Source organism: Salmo salar, unplaced genomic scaffold, assembly GCF_905237065.1.
Source record: "Salmo salar unplaced genomic scaffold, Ssal_v3.1, whole genome shotgun sequence".
NCBI classification, from domain to species: Eukaryota; Metazoa; Chordata; class Actinopteri; order Salmoniformes; family Salmonidae; genus Salmo; species Salmo salar.
The window spans coordinates 1-10020 of NW_025548792.1; positions in this window are offsets into that span (position 1 = coordinate 1).

Below are 10020 nucleotides of genomic sequence, written 5' to 3' on the forward strand. Positions count from 1 at the left end.
CGCTGGAGCAAAGGTGAGCAAAGATTTTAGTTTTTCACAATGTATTCTGAAATGAATGGGGAAACCTAGGGAGTAACTTCCATTTCCAGGTTGATGATGAGTTCATTTCACACTACCTTGGATTAAAATTGTAAGGCTCGCTGAATGTGCTATAATGTTTGCTAAGCAGTATTAAGAACCGAGTTAATGACCGTATCATTTGGTGCTAGTTAATAAAGCTATGATTTTTTAAATGTATTTTTAATTAATTTGTTTTTACCTTTATTTAACCAGGTAGGCCAGTTGAGAACAAGTTTTACAACTGCGACCTGCCAAGATAGCAAAGCAGTGCTGCATACAAACAACACAGAGTTATAGCGATGGAATAAAACAACGCACAGTAATGCAACACAATAGAAAAATCATATACAGTGTGTGCAAATATCTATATACAGGGTGCAAATGGAGCAATGGAGGTAAGGCAACAAATAGGCCATAGTAGCGGCACTACAATTTAACAAATGAAATACCTGGAGTGATAGATGTGCAGATGATGATGTGCAAGTAGAAATACTGGGTGCAAAGAGAAAGTAAATAAAAACATGGGGATGAGGTAGGCAGTTGGATGGAGCTTTATTTACAGATGGACTGTGTACAGCTGCAGCGATCGGTAAGCTGATCAGATACCCTGATCTTAAAGGAATGTGAAGGTAGATATATGTCTCCAACTTCCAGAAAGTTTTGGCAATTTGTTCCAGTGATTGGCAGCAGAGAACTGGAAGGAAAATCGCGGCCAAAGTAGGTGTTGGCTAATGGGGATGACCAGTGAGATATACCTCCTGGAGTGCTGCACAAGCTATGGGTGGAGTGTTGCTATGGTGACTTCAGTGAGGATGGCGGCCTATAGCAAAGACTTATAGATGACCTGGAGCCAGTGCGTTTGGCGACCGAATATGTAGTTCAGGGCCAGCTTGACGAGAGCACACAGGTTGGCAGTGTTGGGTGGTATATGGGGCTTTGGTGACAAAACGGATGGCACGTGATAGATTGCATCCAGTTTGCTGAGTAGAGTGTTGGAGGCTGTTTTGAAAATGACATCAGCGCGAGTCAGAGGATCGGTAGGATAGAGTTTTACGAGGGTATGTTTGGCAGCGTGAGGAAACCAGCTAGCCTGACAAACAACGTAAATATATAATTAAATGGAAATAAGTACACTAAAAGGTGGGGGTGTTATTAATAACACAGCTAACTAATAACCAAAACAGTTAGCAAAGAGCGTGAATGTTGTAGCTATGTTTGCTAGAAAGCTACCGGGGGTCTGACTAGCTGTTGTTGTTGAAGGAGCGTCCCGTCCACTAGATTCCACGTCACACTGGCAGCATCGCCTGAACCTAAAAGACGCATCCGAATCGGCGACTGGACTTTGGGCAATTTGCGCTGAGGAACCAAACGTTTATTTTTCATTTTATTTCATAAAAGTTTAAGTTATATTAACCTCTCTAGATATTTACAACACATGGACACTTACCGAGGCTAATCAAGGTACTGAAAACATACTACGATCGTTTTGAAGCATATAGTTGTGCCGTAAGACTAATACAATTTTCGCTAGGTACAAATTCCATGAGAAAGTACACGGGGAGCTAGCGAGTCTTTTGAACAGTTTGTGACTGAGCTGCGTCTGCTTGTGAAAGACTGTGATTATGCAAACAAGGATGAGATGGTCAGGGACCGTATTGTATTTGGAATACACTCACCACGAGTGAGAGAGAAACTTTTGAATGTTGGGTCTGAGCTAACGCGCTGGACAAAGCTATCGACATAGCCTGAGATCTCACGAGAGCGCTAGCACAGGCTCAGATGAAAAGCATTTCGCACCGCAGCACGGAGCGCATCACGTGAACAAGCAGTGCACGCAGTCAGGCAGACATCAGCACACCTCCGGTGCCCGGAGAGAGCGTTTCAGAACGGAGAGACATGACTCCAAAACAGAGCGACACAGACTCAAAACATGTGGATATTGTGGATACAAAGTGCATGGCCGAACAAGGAAATTGCCCAGCTAAAGGCAAACAGTGTACTAAATGTGGTAAATGGAATCACTTTGCAAAGTGTGCAGAGCTTACCGTAGGAAAAACAGTACACACAGTGAGTGAAGATGAAATGTCAATCAAAGAGTCAAATGATGATGAACTGTTTATTGATTCAGTGACACAGAAAAGTCACATATCAGAGACAGAGCAAGCCTTTGCTGACATTGAGGATAGGAACACAAGGCACAAAGCTAAAGTTCAAACTAGACACTGAGTGCAAAACATTATTCCTCTGAATAAATACCGCAGCTTGACATCTGAGTGCGAGCTACAGCCCACCATGCGCAGACTGACCGGTTATGGTGGTGAACAGCTCCCAGTAAAGGCACATGACTTTCAAATGCAAATACAAGGAAAGTGACATGATGTTGGACTTTACGTTGTTGACACTAGAGCACCTGCAGTGCTAGGTCTTAAAGCATGTTTAGACATGGACCTCATCAAGCTAGTTTTATCAGTAACAGCACCAGTAGAGACAGAAAATGTACTGGAGGAGTTTGCTGATGTCTTTACAGGAATAGGATTATTCCCAGGAGAATGTACCATTCACCTTGACCCAGAGCAAACCCCTGTGGTCTACCCACCGAGAAAGATCCCCCTTGCTCTCCGTGCCCGTCTGAAGAAAGAGTTGGAGAGCATGGAGCAATCTGACATAGTCACCAAGGTTACAGAACCGACTGACTGGGTAAAGCGTTAGTGGTGGTGGAGAAACCACGCACAGGCAAGCTCCGAGTATGCCTCGACCCAAGAGACTTGAACAAGGCTATCAAACGGCCCCATTACCCTTTACCGGCTAGATGGTATCACGCACAAGCTAGCGGGAGCACACTACTTCAGTGTCATGGACGCTAGATCAGGCTACTGGGCTATCAAGCTCCTGAAGAGTCATCTAAGCTCACAACATTCAACACACCGTTTGGACGCTTCTCACAGGTTCCGTCGCCTGCCTTTTGGGATTATCTCAGCCCAAGACGAGTTTCAGCGAAAGATTGACGAAGTATGTGAAGGCCTCGACGGAGTTGTGGCAATTGTGGACGACATCCTTGTTTATGGTCGAACCAAAGAGGGAGCACGACCGAAACCTCCGCGCGATGCTGCAAAGGTCCCGCGAGAGAGGAGTCCGGCTCAACCCCGAGAAGAGCACAGTCAGCGCTACAGAGGTCAGCTACTTCGGACATCTTCTCACAGCGAATGGAATCAAGCCAGATCCACAGAAGATCTCAGCCATAAAAGAAATGGAGCCACCAAAGAACCGGTGCAGAGCTGGAAACAGTGCTTGGCATGGTCAACTACTTATCCAAGTTCGCACCAGCCTCTCCAATGCTAATGCACCCCTTCGTCAACTGCTAAAGCAGTCCAGTGAGTTTCTCTGGGACAAGCAACACGACATTGCTTTCCAGAATTTGAAAGACTTGATCACGAGAGAACCAGGACCAATCCTTGCCTACTACGACCCCAACAAAGAGCTCAGACTCCAAGTGGACGCGTCGAAGTATGGACTAGGTGCAGTGCTACTTACATGTTGCTACTGCAAGAAGGAAAGCCCATCGCTACGCTTCCAAATCTCTCACAGACTGTGAAATCAACTACGCTCAAATCGAAAAGGAGCTCTATGCCATTCTGTTCGGATGTAAACGTTTCCCATCAGTACGTATATGGACGACAAGTCATTGTGGAATCCGACCACAAGCCCCTTGAGTCAATCATGGGAAACCACTAGCTGCAGCCCCGCCAAGGCTACAGAGAATGATCCTTCAACTACAAAAATATGACTTCACAATCACTCACCGTCCAGGCAAAGACATCCCTGTCGCAGACACACTCTCCAGGAAGTTTCTGACCTACAAGGACAGCAGCCTCAGTGAGGGCATGGACATGCAAGTGCACACTGTGTACAGCAACTTACCAGTTAGTGACACAAAACTGTAGGAGATCCAAGCAGAAACAGACAAGGACTCACAACTCACACAGCTGAGGGAAGTCATACAGGATGGATGGCCTGAGGAGAGGAGAAAATGCCCTCAGAGCGTCTCAGAATTCTGGAACCATCGTGATGAACTATCACAGATCAACGGAATCATTTTCAAAGGAGAGAAAATCATTATTCCTACCAGTCTCAGAGAAGAGATTTCGACAAAGATCCATGCTGGACACATGGGCATGAAAGTGCAAACAGAGAGCACGGGACATTTTGTTTTGGCCTGGAATGTGCAAACAAATAGAGGACATTGTTGGTAGATGCACCATCTGTCTTGAAAGACGCCCCTCAAACACCAAAGAGCCAATGTTACCTCACTGTATCCCAGACCGACCCTGGCAGGTCGTGGCAACCGATCTGTTCACCTGGAACAACGAGGACTACATCGTAACAGTGGACTACTACAGCAGATACTTCGAACTCGACAAGCTTCACAGCACCACATCTGCAGCTGTGATACACAAGCTGAAAGCAGCCTTTGCCAGGCATGGCATTGTAGAGACTTTAATATCTGACAATGGGCCCTGTTACAAATCAAATGAGTTTGAATCCTTCACAAAAGCATGGGAGTTTACACATGTCACCACAAGCCCACATTACCCTCAAAGTAATGGCCTTGCTGAAAAATCTGTGCAGATTGCTAAATCACTCATGGACAAAGCAAAAGCAGACAAGAGAGACCCTACCTCAGTCTCCTTGAATACCGCAACACTCCAGTTGACAACTTCAAATCACCAGCCCAGCTGTTGATGAGCCGCAGACTTCGCTCAACCCTTCCCAGCACCAACCAGCAGCTGCAACCTGAGGTCGTCAGCTACAAGGGGAAATGCATGAAAAACGTGCACAGAGACAACAACAACAAAAGCGATACTACGACAGGTCAGCTAGACCACTGCCACCACTGATCGGCGGAGAGTCAGTTAGAATCCAGGAGCATGGCCTCTGGAAGCCAGCAGTCGTCATCCAGCCAGCTGACACTGAACGTTCATATCACGTCCGCTTACAGCAGAAGGAGCGGTGTACCGCCGCAATCGTCGTCACTTACTGAACACAAAAGAACAACACACTGATGAGATGAACTGTTCCCCTGAAAGAGAACGTGATGGACTAAACACACACACAGCACAACATACACCACACTTACCTGCAACACCACAAGAGCTGTTGACTGACACAGAAGCATGCTCAACATCATATCGCACAAGGTCAGGAAGAGAGGTCAAGCCCAGAGCTGTCCTCGACCTATGAAATGTCAAAGGGTGTAGGCGGATCGCTGCCCTAAAAGAGTTCCAGACTGTAAACTTGTTATTGAAAGTTGACTTGACATGCTTTGGTATTGTATTTGTTTGAAATGTTAAGATGTAATTTCTACAGTGAAGCTGAGTTGCTGAGAATCCCTTGTTTGAAAAGTAACAGTATGTTGGATCATTGTTTCAGAGTCTATGTTGATTCAGTTGGTGTAGTATGCAATATAAATGGTTACTTACCTTGAGTTCAAACTACAGAGCATGTATCCAAAAGAAAAGCTTAGAATATGTAAAACATTTGTATTTTGTTTAAAGAAGGGGGATGTAATATTCATATGTGAATACATGCTGAGTTATGGTTGGATGCATTTTGCCGCCGTGTCATACTGTGCGGTGATTGGTTGGGACCACCCAGACGGTTGATCGTGGGCAGTTGATCGTGGTTGGAGATAGGCTAACATGGAGTTGTAACTAGTTAATAAAGAGTTATGTTAAGAAACATCCTGTGGTTCTGCGTTTTATTATTTTGTACAAAGTGTACAAAACAAAACACTGTACATGTTTTTGCATGATTCGTTATGACGTTATAATCCCTTACATTTGCTTCCATCCTAGTATTTCTGTCCTCCATCTTTGATCCAGTTCAGTTCTGTGTAGGGGTACCCCTCTCTCCTAGTATTTCTGTCCTCCATCTTTGATCCAGTTCAGTTCTGTGTAGGGGTACCCCTCTCTCCTAGTATTTCTGTCCTCCATCTTTGATCCAGTTTAGTTCTGTGTAGGGGTACCCCTCTCTCCTAGTATTTCTGTCCTCCATCTTTGATCCAGTTCAGTTCTGTGTAGGGGTACCCCTCTCTCCTAGTATTTCTGTCCTCCATCTTTGATCCAGATCAGTTCTGTGTAGGGGGTACCCCTCTCTCCTAGTATTTCTGTCCTCCATCTTTGATCCAGTTCAGTTCTGTGTAGGGGTACCCCTCTCTCCTAGTATTTCTGTCCTCCATCTTTGATCCAGTTCAGTTCTGTGTAGGGGTACCCCTCTCTCCTAGTATGTCTGTCCGCCATCTTTGATCCAGATCAGTTCTGTGTAGGGGTATCCCTCTCTCCTAGTGTTTCTGTCCACCATCTTTACTGAATAAATTCTAACAGTCACTAGTGCAGCAGCAGCCTCCCCTGGTCCTAGTGCGGCCCCATAAAAAGTTTAAGATGCGATGTAACTGTTCACGGAAAAAATTAATTACAGAAAAAATATATTGACTGATATTGATTTATTTAAGGGGGGCTAATGAATATTTAGGCTATTGAATATTTAGGCCTAGCGACGTCCCGGATTCCTACCCTTTAACTTTTGTCTGAAAATTAAATAAACATTTTACTCTACTGCGTTACCCACTCCAGTCAGCAGATGGCGGTGTGGGAATTTAACGCAATGCTGTTGGTGTGACGTATAATGTAGTGGAGGGAACGCTTCTTTAAACAGCAGCAACAATTAGTCAGCCACCTCCGTAGGTTGCTAGACAAAATAGCCGACCAAATAAAGCTCTTTAGACGCTTTAGTGTATATTAACCACTGTGTTTTAAACCCACTTCTGTCGTCTAGTTAGTTATCCGATTTAATTTCATATTTACGGTGTTGTTGTTATTATTCAGCTAGCGGGCTGGTTAAGTTAGCATTAGCCTAGCTAGCTAACATCTCCGACCATGCGGTCACTGAGCTACTCTCCTGCTAATGAAGAGGAGGACATCACAGTAAAACAAGAAGTAGAGGGTGAGGCCGTTACTGTGAAAGAAGAAAAAGACGCGTTCAGAGTGAAAGAGGAGGAGGATGTTACAGTAAAAGAAGAGGAGGATGCAGTTTATGGAGTGAAAGAGGAAGAGGGGGAGATGACTGTTACATCGATAGAGGAGGAAACTGGACATCTGGGCCCGGTTTCCCAAACGCATCTTAAGGCGTCCAATGGTTCTAACGGTGAACTTAGCCATAAGATGGTTTTGAGAAACCGTTCCCTGATTAACACTAGTAAGTACTGTCTTAAATACAGAGGCACAAACTCTGCAGTTGTTGAACTGATGTGTGGTGTTAAAGCTGAAATATGCAATAGCTACATCCATATTGCGACTTTTAAATTATTAATTTATAGCCATTGATTCTTGAAGAATATAACACATGCCTCATGAGCTTAGTTCGACTGTTGTACCCCATCAGAACCCCAAATAAGCTTTTTTTTACTCCAATGTTTAGAAATGTAAACCAACACTGTATAGCCTCAACATAGTTAAAACTATAATGTTGATATCATGGATGGTCAGTCCTTGCATCCATAGGTCTGTCTATGAATTTGAAAGTAGTTACATTTCTCCAACCCCATAATCATCTTATAACCAAAACAGTGGTGGAATGACAGATTTGTTGTTGTATGAACTGCAGATTGCAGGGTTGTGTGGGTTTTTTCAACAGTAACAAAATGGCTGCCCAGAGGCTTGGTTTGGTAAACAGCTGAGGGATGGGGGAAGGAGGAGTGTAACCACTCAAATGTATTCATCCATGATGTCATAATTATAGTTTAACCAGGTTTCTAGGATATATAGTATATTCTAGAATTCATCCATTATGTCATAATGATAGTTTAACCAGGTTTCTAGGCTATATAGTATATTCTAGAATTCATCCATGATGTCATAATGATAGTTTAACCAGGTTTCTGGGCTATATAGTATATTCTAGAATTGCCAGTGTAGATTTCCTGTGGAGGCAAATTATTAGAGCTGTTAAGTCATTGTATAATATTCAGCCAATTGTTTTTCATGCCATTACATTAAAGGCAAGACATACCTAGATTCAATTACATTCATGAATTGGTTTGAAACCTTTGTTTTAAACCCTTCTCAAAATTGGTGCCTTGCCGGATTTGTAAAAAATGGTTTGTCATGAAACTCTATTTTTTAAATGTATTTAAATGTAACCTTTATTTAACTAGACAAGTCAGTTAAGAACAAATTCTTATTTACAATGACTGCCTACCCCGGACAACGCTGGGCCAATTGTGCGCCGCCCTATGGAACTCCCAATCACGGCCGGTTGTGATACAGCCTGGATTTGAACCAGGGTGTCTGTAGTGAAGCCTCAAGCACTGAGATGCAGTGTCCGCTGCGCCACTCGGGAGCCCCAAAATCACTATAACCTGACTAGAGGGAGCCAGTCGTCAACATAACCTGACTGGAGGGAGCCAGTCATCACTATAACCTGACTGGAGGGAGCCAGTCATCACTATAACCTGACTGGAGGGAGCCAGTCATCACTATAACCTGACTGGAGGGAGCCAGTCATCACTATAACCTGACTGGAGGGAGCCAGTCATCACTATAACCTGACTGGAGGGAGCCAGTCATCACTATAACCTGACTAGAGGGAGGGAGCCAGTCATCACTATAACCTGACTAGAGGGAGGGAGCCAGTCATCACTATAACCTGACTGGAGGGAGCCAGTCATCACTATAACCTGACTGGAGGGAGCCAGTCATCACTATAACCTGACTGGAGGGAGCCAGTCATCACTATAACCTGACTGGAGGGAGCCAGTCATCACTATAACCTGACTGGAGGGAGCCAGTCATCACTATAACCTGACTGGAGGGAGCCAGTCATCACTATAACCTGACTAGAGGGAGGGAGCCAGTCATCACTATAACCTGACTAGAGGGAGGGAGCCAGTCATCACTATAACCTGACTAGAGGGAGGGAGCCAGTCATCACTATAACCTGACTGGAGGGAGCCAGTCATCACTATAACCTGACTGGAGGGAGCCAGTCATCACTATAACCTGACTGGAGGGAGCCAGTCATCACTATAACCTGACTGGAGGGAGCCAGTCATCACTATAACCTGACTGGAGGGAGCCAGTCATCACTATAACCTGACTGGAGGGAGCCAGTCATCGCTATAACCTGACTAGAGGGAGGGAGCCAGTCATCACTATAACCTGACTAGAGGGAGCCGACCAGTTCTGAAAGCCTTTTGCCGTACCCTCACCCTACTCCTCTGGTGATGTAGAGGTTATCCCAGGCCCTGTGTGTCCCCAGGCGCTCTCATTTGTTGACTTCTGTAACCGTAAAAGCCTTGGTTTCATGCATGTTAACATCAGAAGCCTCCTCCCTAAGTTTGTTTTACTCACTGCTTTAGCACACTCCGCCAACCTTGATGTCCTTGCCGTGTCTGAATCCTGGCTTTGGAAGGTCACCAAAAATTCTGAAATTTCCATCCCCAACTACAACATTTTCCATCAAAATGAGAGGAGTTGCAATCTACTGCAGAGATGGCCTGCAATGTTCTATCATACTTTCCAGGTCTAAGCCCAAACAGTTCGAGCTTTTAATTAAAAAAATGAATCTCTCCAGAAATAAGTCTCTCACTGTTGCTGCCTGTTACAGACCCCCCTCAGCTCCCAGCTGTGCCCTGGACACCATATGTGAATCGATTGGCCCCCATCTATCTTCAGAGTTTGTTCTGTTAGGTGACCTAAACTGGGATATGCTTAACCTCTCTAGGGGGTTTTCAAAACGTTTGAAATGCTATTACTTCAATTTCTCAAACATATGACTATTTTACAGCTATTTAAAGACAAGACTCTCGTTAATCTAACCACACTGTCCGATTTCAAAAAGGCTTTACAGCGAAAGCAAAACATTAGATTATGTCAGCAGACTACCCAGCCAGAAATAATCAGACTA